This window comes from Chroicocephalus ridibundus, chromosome 18 (genome assembly GCF_963924245.1).
Source record: "Chroicocephalus ridibundus chromosome 18, bChrRid1.1, whole genome shotgun sequence".
NCBI classification, from domain to species: domain Eukaryota; kingdom Metazoa; phylum Chordata; class Aves; order Charadriiformes; family Laridae; genus Chroicocephalus; species Chroicocephalus ridibundus.
The window spans coordinates 8,430,142-8,443,668 of NC_086301.1; the positions used below are offsets into that span (position 1 = coordinate 8,430,142).

At 54.6% G+C, this 13,527-nt stretch overlaps 1 long non-coding RNA gene across 2 annotated transcripts; it reads right to left on the minus strand.

Annotated features, from left to right (window-relative positions):
- Positions 1-799: 799 nt before the first annotated feature.
- On the minus strand, positions 800-9,437 carry LOC134525009 (uncharacterized). 2 transcript variants are annotated; one of them, XR_010073664.1, is made up of 4 exons: positions 9,125-9,437; positions 7,919-8,054; positions 6,879-7,000; positions 800-3,228 (listed from the first exon to the last, which is right to left on the minus strand). It is a non-coding gene; the product is annotated as an uncharacterized LOC134525009 (long non-coding RNA). The 2 variants fall into 2 exon arrangements; XR_010073665.1 differs by lacking the exon at positions 7,919-8,054.
- Between the last annotated feature and the right edge of the window lie 4,090 nt (positions 9,438-13,527).

The following is a 13,527-nucleotide window of genomic DNA, read 5'->3' on the forward strand; positions in this document are numbered from 1 at the left end:
GGAGGCCAGGACTGGGCACCCATCTTGTGTAGGTGTTTGCAAGGTCACCTGTGACCGTTCAGCTGACAGGCCAGCAAGAGGCCCATGGGTTGTGTAGGTGCTGGTGAAGTCACTGCTGCCCGCGTACCTGGTAGGGCAGGAGCAGGAACATGGCCTGTGATTTCCCCACTGCCTGTGTAACTTTTAGGCAAGGAGCCGGTGTATGGTTTGTGTGGGTGCTTCTGATGTCATTAAAATGGACCTCTCCTTGACAGAACACATCAGAGGTTGACTCAGCATCAGAGCCATCTGACTTTAACTTCTGACTTTAATTTCTCAAGTGGTTTGATCACTCTCCTCACAGTAACTGAGGTCCATGGGAGTCAGCACCAAATACATCACAGGGTCGTTAAAATGCAAAAGGCTCTGATGAGCCATGCCTTTCCCCATAAGATTCTTCAAGTCTTCAAGTCTTGTACAGCCGGTTGGAGAGGTTTCAGGACTTTAAAGAGGGAGATTTCAATGAGCATCTAAAGGGAAAGGACTTTTTGAGATTTTTGGTTTCTTTTGTCAGTTTTTTTTCCCAGCTGACAGAATACGTGCTCGTATTTTTTTAAATGTGGAAAACAATTCCTCAGCTTCTCAGGCAGACCTCAGTTGCTCGACACCCCAGTTACCTGATGCCTTTGCCTGGGACTGGCAGCCAGCACATGAGAGCTGAGGGACACCAGAGCCCTCAGCAGCTGCACAGGGAGGCTGGGCAGAGGGTCAGGGCATCTGCACTGGCAAGAGGCACCTGGGTCCCTACAGCTGAGGACATTTGTGTCCTGTTAAATGCATCGCATCTGAAAATCTGAAAATCACTTTCCCTTCCAAATGGAGACAGCACACCAAATCGCCCCTCTAAGTCTGCAACATTAAAACATAACTAAACCAAACAAGGAGGATGAGAACCGCATGAAGGGCTGAGTCACCATCCCTGAATGTGTTTAAGACTCGTTTAGATGTGGTGTTAAGGGAGTAAGGGAGAACTTCGTAGAGTGGAGCCGATGCTCGGACTCAATGATCCCAAGGGTCTTTTCCAACCTAAATGATTCTATGATTCTATGGCCCAGGTGCTGTGTAGCTAGGGATGGTTTACTTATCCCACGCTTTGCCGCCAGGGAGAGCGATGAGAACTCCAGGGCTCGTTCCAGGTGCTGCGTCCGCACGTCCTTCGGCATCCACAATTCCCCCTTCTTCATTTACTACAAAAACAGTGGCCAAGGTTTTATCTGTAAGACGCTGCGCACACCGTAGCACACAGGGAATACAAAGCATAATGCACAAGAATATGCTTATACAAAAAAGCAAGAATTTTAGAGCTGATTGCAACCATCCCGTTAAGCCCCAACTGTTAAAAAGGTTATCCAGCCATCCCCAACTTCCCCCCATTCGTAATTTCTGCACATTTTGCTCTAACTGTTGTATACTTTTATGGATTGATTCAGAGTGGTCTGATAAATTCATACAGCACGTGCCATCAAAATCTTCACATCCATGGCCATGCGCTAATAACAGAAAATTGACGGCTGCTCTATTTTACAGAGTTGCATGGCGTACTGAATCTACATCTAATAAAAGGCCAGGAAGAGCTACTGAAGTAGCCTTACTTTGTTCCACAAGCCAACAACCTAGCTTTTTTTAAGAGCGTTAGCGCTTTTGCAGAAGCCACACCGGGAGCAGAGAAAGAAGAAATGGCAACCACAGGTGGCTGACAAAAGTGTACCCGGTAATCAAGAGGGGTGACCTTTTGGAGATATGTTGCGTTTCGAGAGCATTTGGCAAAGTTAAAACACTTACGAGCATCCATCTGAATTTAGCCTAGAATACCAACCTCCTGTGGCTCTAAAGGCAGGGGAGAGAATAATTTATTTGCCCAATATAATCTACTGAGGCAATCTGTAGGTTAAGACTTTGTGATAACCAAGGGTCAAGGTCGTCCTTTTTGACAGGGACATGTATGTGGCTTGGATCCATTCCAGAAAGCTGCTGACAGCACAAACGACCCTGGGAAAACAATCGTGGTAACATTTCAGTCATCATAGTTACTGTTTTGGAAAAGGTACGTGGCAAAACTACCCACTCTAATGCAGTCGGGCTCTTTGCGAGTGCATCATCCCACTGTCCTATCAGGGCGTAAGGTTGAAACTCTTGTAGGAAGGTGTTCAACGTGTCTTGCAGCAGTAGTAGACTATATCTTACCTGCAACGTGCTGTAATGCCTTCTGAGCTGTTGGGGTTAATGAACATAGAACTTATGGGAGGGGGGGGACGACAGAGACAGCGCTCCAGGGCGTCCCCTGTATCTTCAAAGTGCGCTCATTTCTCTCTCCCTCTCTCCGGCCCGAGACAGACCCCTTATATCCTGCACCGGATTGAGTGGAGAAGTACAGGCTAGAGTCGCTGCACGTGTGGCCAGCGCATGCAGCGAGTCCCACCAGACTCGTGATCCGGCTTTGCTAACGGCGGCTGTCTGATACGTGACCACATTGTTGCAATCCCTTCTTGTTATCTTCTTCTGTGAAGGCCAGGTTCTCATGGATACACACGCAGTTTTTACAGCAACATATTCTACAACTCGTACCAGGGTACGATGCAAAGCGGCATCTACAACTGATCGTATAATGCTTATTAAACACGGCAAACAGCGTACTAAACATAACAGACAAATTCCTTCCACACAGGCAAACGAGTACAATTTGCTTCAACCAACCCCACCCCCAAGTCCATCCAAAAAAGATTGCACCCAGTGGTCTCCACAAGTTGCTGGTTGGGTCGGTGCCGTTCTTGCAACTGGGCATGGATGGATTTGGAGTGGTCACTTAGATTCATACAACACAGTCCTTTAAAATCTTGACAACCATGTCTGTGAGCTGAAAGCAAAAAGTCAATAGCAGCTCTGTTTTGCAGCGTCGCATGTCGACTACTATCTCCATCAGCAATAACTCAGAAATAGCTGTACCAGTAGCATTGCTAAACTTATCCTTGGCAGCAAGAGAGTCCTTGTTCTCAAGAGCACATGCGGACTCCCTGTTCTTCCTGGTATAGTTTTCTCACTGTGCTTTGATCTTCTTCCACAACTGCGTCCATGCCTGCTCGTTGGGACTCCATAGACCGAACCAGGATAGCAGACGCATTCAATCCTTTTGGCTTTGCTGTTGCCTGTAAGGGCGCACACACCGGGCTGGAACCCACCGAGGTCCCGTTCCTGTGGAGACACAAGCATAGCCTCTCCCCCACGTTATCAACTGCTATGGACCCTCCATAATTCCTCATTCTAAATTAGGTACTAGCACTTGAGCTTTACCCTCGCTATTGTGTTTGTCCACTCGCAAAGATGAATAATGTCGGCTAATGGTTGACTCAGCACTGTCAGATAAATTCAAAAAATTGAGTACATACAATGCCTTAGCCAAGCCTTCCTCTGGTGAGAGAGACTCAACTCCCCCTTTTTGGCACAACAACATGCCTTTTAACGAACTATGCGATCATTCTACAATGCCTCGGCCGGTAGGGGAGTGCGGAATGCCTGTAAGGTGCTTGACCCCCCAATCTTGAAAGAATTTTTGAAGGCGGAGGGAGATGTAAGCTGGGCCGTTAGCCGTCTTAACCGTAGGGGTGACACCTAGAGCTGCAAAAGCTAGAGTAAAACGTTTGATAACATCGTGAGCTTTTTCACCAGTAGGACAAGTGGCATGTATGGCTCCGGAGAAGGTATCTATAGAAACATGGATGTATTTAAGGCGTCCAAATTCGGAAAAGTGAGTTACATCAGTTTGCCACAGCTCAAGAGCAGTAAGGCCTCGCGGGTTAACGCCGAAGGGTGATGAACTTGTATATAACCGCTGGCAATCTGGACAGGCAGCAACGACATTTCTTGCATGCTAGGGCATCAAGGAAAAGGTTTTTTGCAACGCTTTTGCATTCTGATGGAAAAATGCATGAGAGATTCGGGCTTGCTCTATTACCTGGGGCACTACTTGAGCTGTGAGAGTTAATGCATCAGCTCGTCCATTGCCTTCCACTAGGGGCCCTGGAAGGGCGGTGTGAGCTCTGATGTGCATGATCAAATAAGGATGCTGTCTGTTGTTCAGCAAATGCAAATATGTTGACAGTAGAGTAAAAAGTAAGGGGTTGGAGACTTCCCTTAAACAAGCATTTTCTATGCGGGGTACAAGTCCCGCAACAGAGGCAGAATCAGTTATTATAGTGAACGGAGCGTCCCATTTCTGGAACACTCGTACAGCAGCGGCGAGCTCTACGATTTGTGGGGACCCACTAGTTCGGCGTACATCAGAATCCCACAATTTACTCTGCGGGTCTTGCCTTCCTACGACTGAGCGGCTGGTTCGTCCAGAACCATCAGTAAAGACAGTCAAAGCTTGTAAAGGCACATGACTCACTTTCGGGGCTACATACAAAATAAAATCTTTTTGTAAGAGTCTATGGCTAGGGCTATGAATATCTGTTTGTCCCGGGTGGTCAACAGTCGCTGTTTGAAACATCACTGAGGTTTGTAGAAGCCATTGCAGCACTTGTGTGGCTATTGGTAAGATAATACGGGAAGACTCCTGCCCAGCTAATAGCATAAGCCGTTGTCTTCCTTTTGTGATCAACATAGCAAAGCATTCTGGGCGAGTTACCACTGTCTTATACAGCTGCTGAGAAAGGAAGACCCATTCAATAATGATCAAAGGGTCAGAACGAGTCTCATCCCACTGATACGTTAAGGCATACGGTTGCACAGCGGGATTTAATATCACCATTTGGAAAGGTAGGCTCGGACACACGCCATCCGCTTGACGTGAGGCTAATGCTTTAGAAAGCTTTGCCAAGGCCGACTGCGCTTCTGGGGTTAGACTCCTAGGTGACAAAAGATCTGAGGTCCCTGTTAACAAAGAAAATAATGGACTTAACTCGTGACTTGGTACCCCCAATAGTGGACGAACCCAATTAATGGCCCCTAAGAGCTTCTGTACATCATTAAGGGTTTTAATATCTGCTTGAATTTTCACTTGTTGCGGGATAATTTTTTGTTCTGTGCTCCTCCATCCCAAGTACTGCCACGGCTCCTTCTGGTGTACTTTTTCAGGCGCAATTTGTAACCCGGCAAGTTTTACTTGACGCTATGTAAACTGCAGAGCTGCTTGCACAGTCTCTCGTGACTCTGCTGACACAAGGATATCGTCCATATAACGGTATCTTATAGCATCAGCAAACCTTTGCCGAACGGGAGATAGGGCCTTTGCTGCAAACCACTGGCACGTTGTGGGGATATTTTCCATCCCCTGTGGGAGAACTGTCCAATGACAGCGTTCACAAGGTTCACTTACCTTGATAGATGGCACAGAAAATGCAAATTTGGGGGCATCCTCAGGATGCAACGGGATTGTGAAAAAACAATCTTCCAAATCAATGATAGTGAGGCACCAATTTCGGGGGACCATAGTGGGTGAAGGCATGCCGGGTTGTAGAGTACCCATATCTTCCACTGCGGCATTAATATTTCTTAGATCATGTAAAAGTCGCCATTTGCCCCTTTTTTTCTGGATTACAAACACAGGCGAATTCCACGGACTGGTCGTTGGGACTATATGGTCTTCTCGGAGCTGTTCTTCAACTGGCTGATGAAGGCGGCGCAACTTTTCGCGTGACAAGGGCCACTGTTCCACCCAAACGGGGTTATTAGATTTCCAGGTTAACTTTAAGGTGGCTTGCGCCACAGTGGCCCCTAAGACAAATTTAACCCAATCTGTATTCCCCAGTGGCTCATACAGTCGCCGCCCTGTAAAGTAATTGGCACAGTTAACACAAAAGGACGGACTGAGGCAGCACGATTCTCGGGCCCCTGGGTCTGAATTAGGTGTTTGCTCTGTAAAGGCAAAGCATTCCCGCCAATGCCCATTAATGCCTCCCCCACTTGTCCTAACGGCCAGTTCACAGGCCATCTGTCTTCAGAGATGACTCTGACATCCGCTCCGGTGTCCAGAATACCGCTCACGCAAACAGGACCTTTTCCTCGCATCATCAATGTGCACTGCATCAATGGTCGGCCAGCACTGACGGATTGCGCCCCTAGTATCTGTGGGCTCCCGGCTGAGACAAAGCCTCCGCTCCCCCTTTGTGTTTGAACAGCTTTCGGGGGACAGGCATCAAAATACACCAATTGGGCTATCCTGGAGCCGCAAGGTAGTGTGCAGGGGGGTGCTGGGGTCCATTTAGTCTCGCAGGATATAACACAGAGTAATTCACCAAGGCATGCAATAACATATACACATATAGGAAAAACCCAAAAACATCTCTCTATGGTACTGCTTTGAATCTGGTGTCCTATTTCTCTTTCTCTGCCGTTTTCTCGTAGCGCGCATGGCATACTTTTGTGCTAACGTGGCATATTTCCCGTCTAATTATACCTGTTTGGGTTTTCTTTTCTTTTTTCTTTTCTTTTTCTTCTCTTTTTTCTTTTTTTCTTTTTCTTTTTTCTTTTCTTTTTCTTTTTTATCTTTCTGTCTTTTTTCTTCTTTTTCTGTTTTTCTTTTTTTTTCCTTTTTTCCTGTTTTTCTCTTTTTTTTTTTTTTCTTCATCACTTACAACTGACATAACAGTCTGCCTTTGCAACTAGGGCTCACCCTTAAGTTCCTCATTTTCCTACAGAGCATCCTAGAGATTTTGGCTCAACTCCTTTTCCCGATCGACCATGAGCTTATAGGCAAACAACAAACAACCAGCCATACGCCCTGAACGGGCGAGCCGTTCCCACGAGCGTAAGCGTGTCGGCTGATGAAAACTCCCCCAATATTTCAGGACTTCCATCGGTTCTACGGCCCCTCCAGGTCTATCTACCTGGGGCGCACTCACCTTACGTCTACACATTGTGTATATACAAACTTCTTCACTTGACGGAGTGTCAGCCCCAGTCGCGTACGAGAACAGGACCACACCGGGCAGAACACCTGCTCCAGGGGAGTCACCTAACGACACTGCACACAACAAAAAGCAAACAGTAGCACAGATGATGATCAGCAGGTAGAAGCTGGCGCCCACACACACTCACACAGCAGAGAAACAAAAACAACACTTCTATCTCAGGGAGACGACTGGGGAGGGGAGGGGGCCAGGCGGGCAGTGGCAGGAGCGAAACGGCTCCAACTCCGTCCTTCTCTGCTGACATTCTGACAATACACCGCAATACCCCGATTCCGGCTGCGCACGTATAAGCGGTTGATAAGGGGGAACAGATGCGGTACCTGGCGCAAATGGAGAAGGGTTAAGAACGGAGGAGCGCGATAGCGACTTTCGTCGCTGTTGCTGTAAAATGTCCTCCGCAATTGGAGCAGATGCAGGAATAGCTTTAATTGGGGTTAAAGGTGGATAGAAATCAGGTTCAGTCTCTGGATTTATTGGACCAGGATCAAAGGGGTCCCCAGGATCATCCTCAGGGCTATTACAGAATAGGGTAGAGTGAACTTGAGTGCCTCCTTTCCCTTCGCCTTGTTCTGATCTCGGCAAGACCGGGCGACAATCGTCCGCTTGAAAATTAGGAGTTGCGGCGGTTGCCCGAAACGGAGCAGCATCGTTATTGCTTGCAGCTTATCTGATATCCTCCCGTTTCCGTAACATCTCTAGAATTTGCCGCCAAGGGGTTAATAATTCAGCAGCAACCTTGTCCGCCTTAGTGGCTCTGGCCCAAAGTTTAACCCCTTCTGCGTCCCACGTTTTTATACTAAAAATAGTGATTGCATCGACACCATCGCAATTAACGGACACCCATTTCAGTATCTTTTTTAAGGTCTGGAGGCTCGTATGTACATGATGTTTCCGCAAGAGTCCCTCCATTAGTCCTAGTACTGACTTTTCTTCCCAAGATATGTTACTCCCCATAGCTCCCCACAGCTCACCTCTCTTGAAGAGATGCCTGAAGTCGGCTCCTGCTTCCTTTCAGCAGCACTTAAGTTCTGTGGGGCTTGACACCCGTCAAACCTCGTTAATCGCTCCGTCTCACACGGGGCACCATTGGTGGCAATTAGGCACGGACTCCGTTTGGTGCACAAACGAAAACGCTTTATTTTAGGCAGCAGCCTCTTTAAATACCCTCTGCTACAGAGCTAGCAATTTCCCACTGCTACCTCCTTATCATGAGATTACACAGCACATACCACACATATCACAGCCCATACATGCTGTAACCAAGACAAGCTATTCATCTTTAGCAACCCGGCCGGCCTTCAGCGCTCTCTCCTTTTCTCCTTCGTCTCGTGGCCCAGGTGCTGTGTAGCTAGGGCTTGTTTACTTATCCCAGGGTTTGCCGCCAGGGAGAGCGAGGAGAACTCCAGGGCTCCTTCCGGGTGCTGCATCTGTCCGCAGCTCCTTCGGCATCCACAGAACGGGGCTGGCTGCAGTGCTGCGCCTGCAAGTGAGCGCCTCCCACGCACAGGAACACCAGGAGCGACACAACACACTCCCTTTTACGTGGCACGGTGATTTATGATCAAAGCGCAACAAATTGCTGCTCCTGAGCACTGCCGCACAGTTTGCACGTGCAAACCTAGAGGTGCCCAGGCAGTTCATCGTGCTGGCCCCGTTCTTCTTCCAGATGCACCAGGAAGGGACGCCTCAGCCCTAACAAGAGGCAGCAGCCACCAGCTGTGCATTAACTGTGGGCAACATTCAGAGAGCCACCCCCACTCTGGCAGAAGCCGACACACGCACCGCGGGCATCTTACGGACGCGCATTTAGCCCAGAGTGCTTCCAGGGTGTTCGGGGACAGCAGTTCAGTGTTCAGCTACAGCAGAGCAGAGCGGGAGGAAAAGCAGAGCCAAGTACCAGCTGCTCATTCCCACGAAGGCCACCGCCGCCTCCCCCCGCCGCTCTCAGCGCGCACGGAGCGGCCACGGAGCACCCGGCCCCGACCGCCGCCAGCCACGCAGGGACGGAGCTCCGCTCCTCGCCCGCCCGCTCTGCGCCGGCCTCCCCGCCCCGAGGCGAAGGAGCCCGGGCAGGCAGGAGGGCGACGCGACAGCCGGTGGCACGGCGGCAGCGGCTCTCCCGCACCCCAGGGCGCCCCGCCCCGCCCCGCAGCCGGCCCGGCCCCTCCGGCACTCACCTTCTCCCACCAGCCACGGCCTACGGGCCCCTCACGCCGCGGCCCCCCCGCGCGCTCGGCTTCCTCCTACGGCGGCGCGCGAGGGACAAGCGCGGGAGCGGCGGCGGCGCGCGCCTGCGCGGGAGGGTGCGGGCCGCGCGCCGCCCTGAGGCGAGTCCTGCCGCCGGGGCGCGGAGGGAGAGAGCGGGGTGAGGGGCGGCCCTGGCGGGCTGTGCGGGAAGAAACCCAGAGCCAGGGGGCTCCGCAGCGGCTCCGTGCCCCCGCGGCCCCGATCCGGGGTGCCCGCAGCCGCCGCCATCCGTTTGTTTGTCGATATTTCTCCCGCCGGTCCCTCCCCTGCCCGGCTGCAGGGATGCTGGGGGGGGCCCGTCGCCCGGCAGTGCCTCCGTGCTGCCCCTTCCTTCTGTGCGCGTTTATGTACGTTAGATGCATTTATATATGATAGCTACATATTAAAAAAAAATAAAAATGGGGAGAAAAGGCTGGCTAGAAGCTCTCGTGGGCTGATGCCCCCCCCATCAGCGGGTGTGTCCCCCCTAAAAATAGGAATAAAACATAGAAAATGGCTGCAGTGCGTTTCTAGGGGAGTCCCCACTCCCAAGGCCCTGGCCCAGAGCCCCCCAATTCCTCCCCGCCCCCCTCCCCGTGTCTATTACAAAAGTGGAAAGGTGAATACCAGAGATTTTGCAATAAGCGAGGTGCTAGATGTTGGATCTATATTTTGGAACAGATACCCTGTTTCTGCAGGATCTGGTGTTAGGACTGGCAGAATATAGAAAAAACCCAACAAAAAATAGGGTCAAAGGCTTTTTATTAGTCAAATAAGAAGTCAGTTTCTGGAGAGCAGCTGTCCCTGCCCAGCTGCCCGGCTCCTGGGTCTGTCCCGCGGGGGCCTTGGTGCGTGAGGGAGGTGGCAGTCGGACGAGTCGCTCTTGCTCTCCGCTGCCTTGTGTGGCCCGGGCTGGTGCTGTGCTGGCCCTGTCAGGCAGCAGGGGTGGCAGGAGAGAGCAGCGTGAGCTGGGGTGGGGGCAGTGGGGGGGACACGGGTGGGGAAAACCCAGCACCTCGTGGGTGCCCTGCCCTCCCCGCTGTCCCCTTCACACCCATGGGATCCTCTCCCCAAGCCAGCCCCGGCCGTACCCTCTTTGTCTGTGAGCACGGGACTGCCCAGCTGCTCCCTGGACATGCAGCCGTCCTTTGCCAACAGGTCCCCCACGTTGCACTGGGAATGAGAGAGCGGGCTGGCTGAGCCACGGGGCCGAACTCGGCATCCCTTGGCAACCCTCCCACGGCCAGCTCTCCCTGGGGAAAGTGAGGCACAGATGCCCCCCCTGCCCCCGCAGAGGCTCAGCCTCAGTCGCCCCCGCCATATCCCTACCTTTGTCATCCCTACCTTGTTGGGGAGCAGGAGCGGCCGGAGGCGCCGGGGGAGCTGGAGGTCCTGGCGGCGCTGCAGCGGGGTGGTGACAGTGTGCCGGCCCCCGCAGCTCCGCGGCACGGTGGGGTACTTGACCTCGGGGGGCGGCTGCCTGTGGGACGGGGTAGGCGGATGCTCAGTGCCCGGCACCGTGGCAGCCCGTGCTTCAGCCTGCTACGCCAGGGAGGGGGCAGTGGCAGGTCCCTGCACCCCACGCCGAGGACAGCAGGAGGCAGGAGCTGGGCTGTCCCAGCTGCAGCGCTTGATTTCAGCAACTTGTTTCAGAGAAGGAACCTGACCTCCCTAAGCCCCAGGTCAGGCTGAGACCAGACACAACTCATCCCATGTGGCTTCAGCGCCCTTGAGACAGAGGCTTGGGCCAGACGGGCAGCGAGGGGGGGCTGTAAAGCCCCACAGAGGCGGGGTAAGCACAGCTGACCCTCTGCAGCACAGCTCTGCTCCCCTGCCCTGCCCAGGTCCGCCCAGACCCCTGCGCCCCCACCTGGGGAAGAGCTCTCCCTCGCCGGGGCCAGGCCACCCTGCACCCCAGTGGGACGGGGATGGGTCCCCGTGTCCCCTACCTGTGGTCGTGCTGCTGTTCCTGCTCTGGCTTGAGAATGGGACGGGGGTGCTCGGCGAGGCGGGGGGACAGCGGCGGCAGGGATGGGATGGTCACGATGTGCCTGGGGAGGGCAGGAGCCATAGATGGGTGACGGGGCAGTGCCCTGAAACCCATGGGCTTGTAGCCCACGGCAACCCCTGCTCCCCGGGGAGGGCTCTGTGTCCCCCTGCTCCCAGGCAGGGCCGCGAGGGGGCTGGGCAGGGTCAGACCCCCCAGGCAGAGCCCCGAACCCCTGTGCCTGGCACGGCGGGGCACTGCCAGCACCCATCGCCCCCCCGTCCCGCCCACAGTGCCAGGTGCTACTCACGGGCCAGGCACCGACATGTCGAGGGGCCGGTCGCAGGAGAGGCAGTGGAAATGGGTCAGCAGCGGGCTGGAGTGGGGAGAAAAGGGCTGGGTGAGCTCCTGGGGGGGACACAGGCAGGCAGCTCGCAGGCAGCAGCGAGGTGTCCCTGAAGGCGCCGCTCTCCCCATTGCACTCACTTCTTAATCCCAGCTGCATCATCAGCCCCTGCCTGTGAGCCCTTCTGGAGCTGCTTCAGGTTGCTCTCCCAGTGCCCCTCCAGCTGCTTCTGCAGAGCCCCCAGCTCCTGGCGGTCCAGCTGCGGACAGGTGCCCCCCCTCAGCCAGCTGCCCCGGGATGGGACATGGTGGTCCCCGGCTGGGACAGCTGGCAGAGGGATCCTCGGAGGGATGCCAAGCCCTCAAGAAGCAAGTTTTGCATGGCAGAGACGAGACACCCCTCACCTTGGAGGCCACCTCTTCACGAAGCTGTTGCTGGACCTTCTCCTGGCCCGTCTGCCGGCTCAGCATCTCCTCGAGCATCTCAGTCAGCCGCTCCATCCTTGCGTCGAACTCGCTGCGGTTGACTTTGCCAGCCAGGCTGGTTTTGTCTGCTTTCTAGCAAGAGGGAAGGGCAGGAGAGCGGTGGGGAAAGGACGAAGGTAGCCTAGGCAGGGCCAGCTCGTGCTGGGAGGAGAGGGAGAAGTGGCTACGTGGCCCTGCTTGCCCCATCACCCCCATGGGGCTGGTGCCAGCAGCCAAAGGGACCCGTGGGGAGACAGAGGGACCTGGCGAGGGAGCCGCGGCCAGTCTGGAAATCTTCCCTCCCCCCGGCAGGTTCTGCCACCAAGCAGCCAAGGGACAAGGGGTGATTGTCACCCTGCCTGGGACCCCCTTGGCTGGTGCTGGGGACCCTCGAGGCCATACCACATCGAGTGCCAGCATCAGGTCATTCTTGTCCGCTTTGCCCTTCACCAGCTTCTCCAGGGACTGGAACAGAGCCTTCCAACACAGAAAGCACCCCATGATGCCACGGCAGCGTCGGAGCTGCCTCCCGGCCAGCTCAGCACCCCCCATCTCCCACCCCCCTTAAAAACCTGCGGGAAAGGGACAAATCCCTGGTGGTGCCCAGGCTCTGCCTGGAGGATGCTCTGACCCCGTGGGGCTTTCAGCCACCCACCTTGGTATCTTGCTGCTGCCGCTGACTGTCACGCAGGAGGTTCCCCACGACGGAGCTGAGCTTTTCGTAGCTGCCTTGCACCTGCACAAGGGTGGCCTGGACGCGCTTCGGCACCTCCTCATCCTGCTGCAGGGAGGAAGATGACAAGGCGGTGCTGTGCAAGGGGGGACTGGCTGCCCCGTGGGGACAGAGCCAGGTTACTTGGCCGCTGGCCAAAGGCTCTCGGTGCCAGCAGGACATTTGCACCAAGGCTTTCATTTCCTTCCGTGCTGCTGACGTGTACAAGCCAATGTGGGGAGCAGCGAGGGGCTCCCCCATGTTACAGCACAGCACGACCAGCCAGGGGAGTCCCAGCAGCCCCCTCCCAAGCCCCCCATGCCGCCACCTCCCTACCTGGCTCTGCCTCGGCAGCTGCCTCAGCACCTTGCCCACCGCCCGCCGGGACATTAGGGAGTCCACCACCTCCTGGAGCTTCTCGTAGCGCTGCAGGAGCTGCCCCACCTGCGCTCCGGTGTCCCCACAGCAGGCAGGGCATGCTGCCTGCGCCTCTGCCTGCTCCTGCCCTGCGCTCTCCGTCGCCTTCAGCTTGTCCTGCTGCAGGAAGGGGAGAAGGAACCGGCTCTCAGATGGAACGCATGCAGCCAACAAGCCAAGGTGCTGTGGAGGCTTGATGGCTGCAGCCGGCCAGGGGCCGTGGCCGGGAACCCTGCCAGGACCCCCCCACCCAGCCGGCGGGCAGTGGGAGCACTCCCCCTAGACCTCACCTGAGCCTGCATCTGCTTGGCCACCTGTGTCACCAGCCGCTTCAGCGTGGCCTCGGTCATGTCCTGCTGCTCTCCCAGCTCCTTCAGCTCACGCTTTATCTTCTCTAATTCCAGCTCCTTCAGCCCCAACACCTCTTG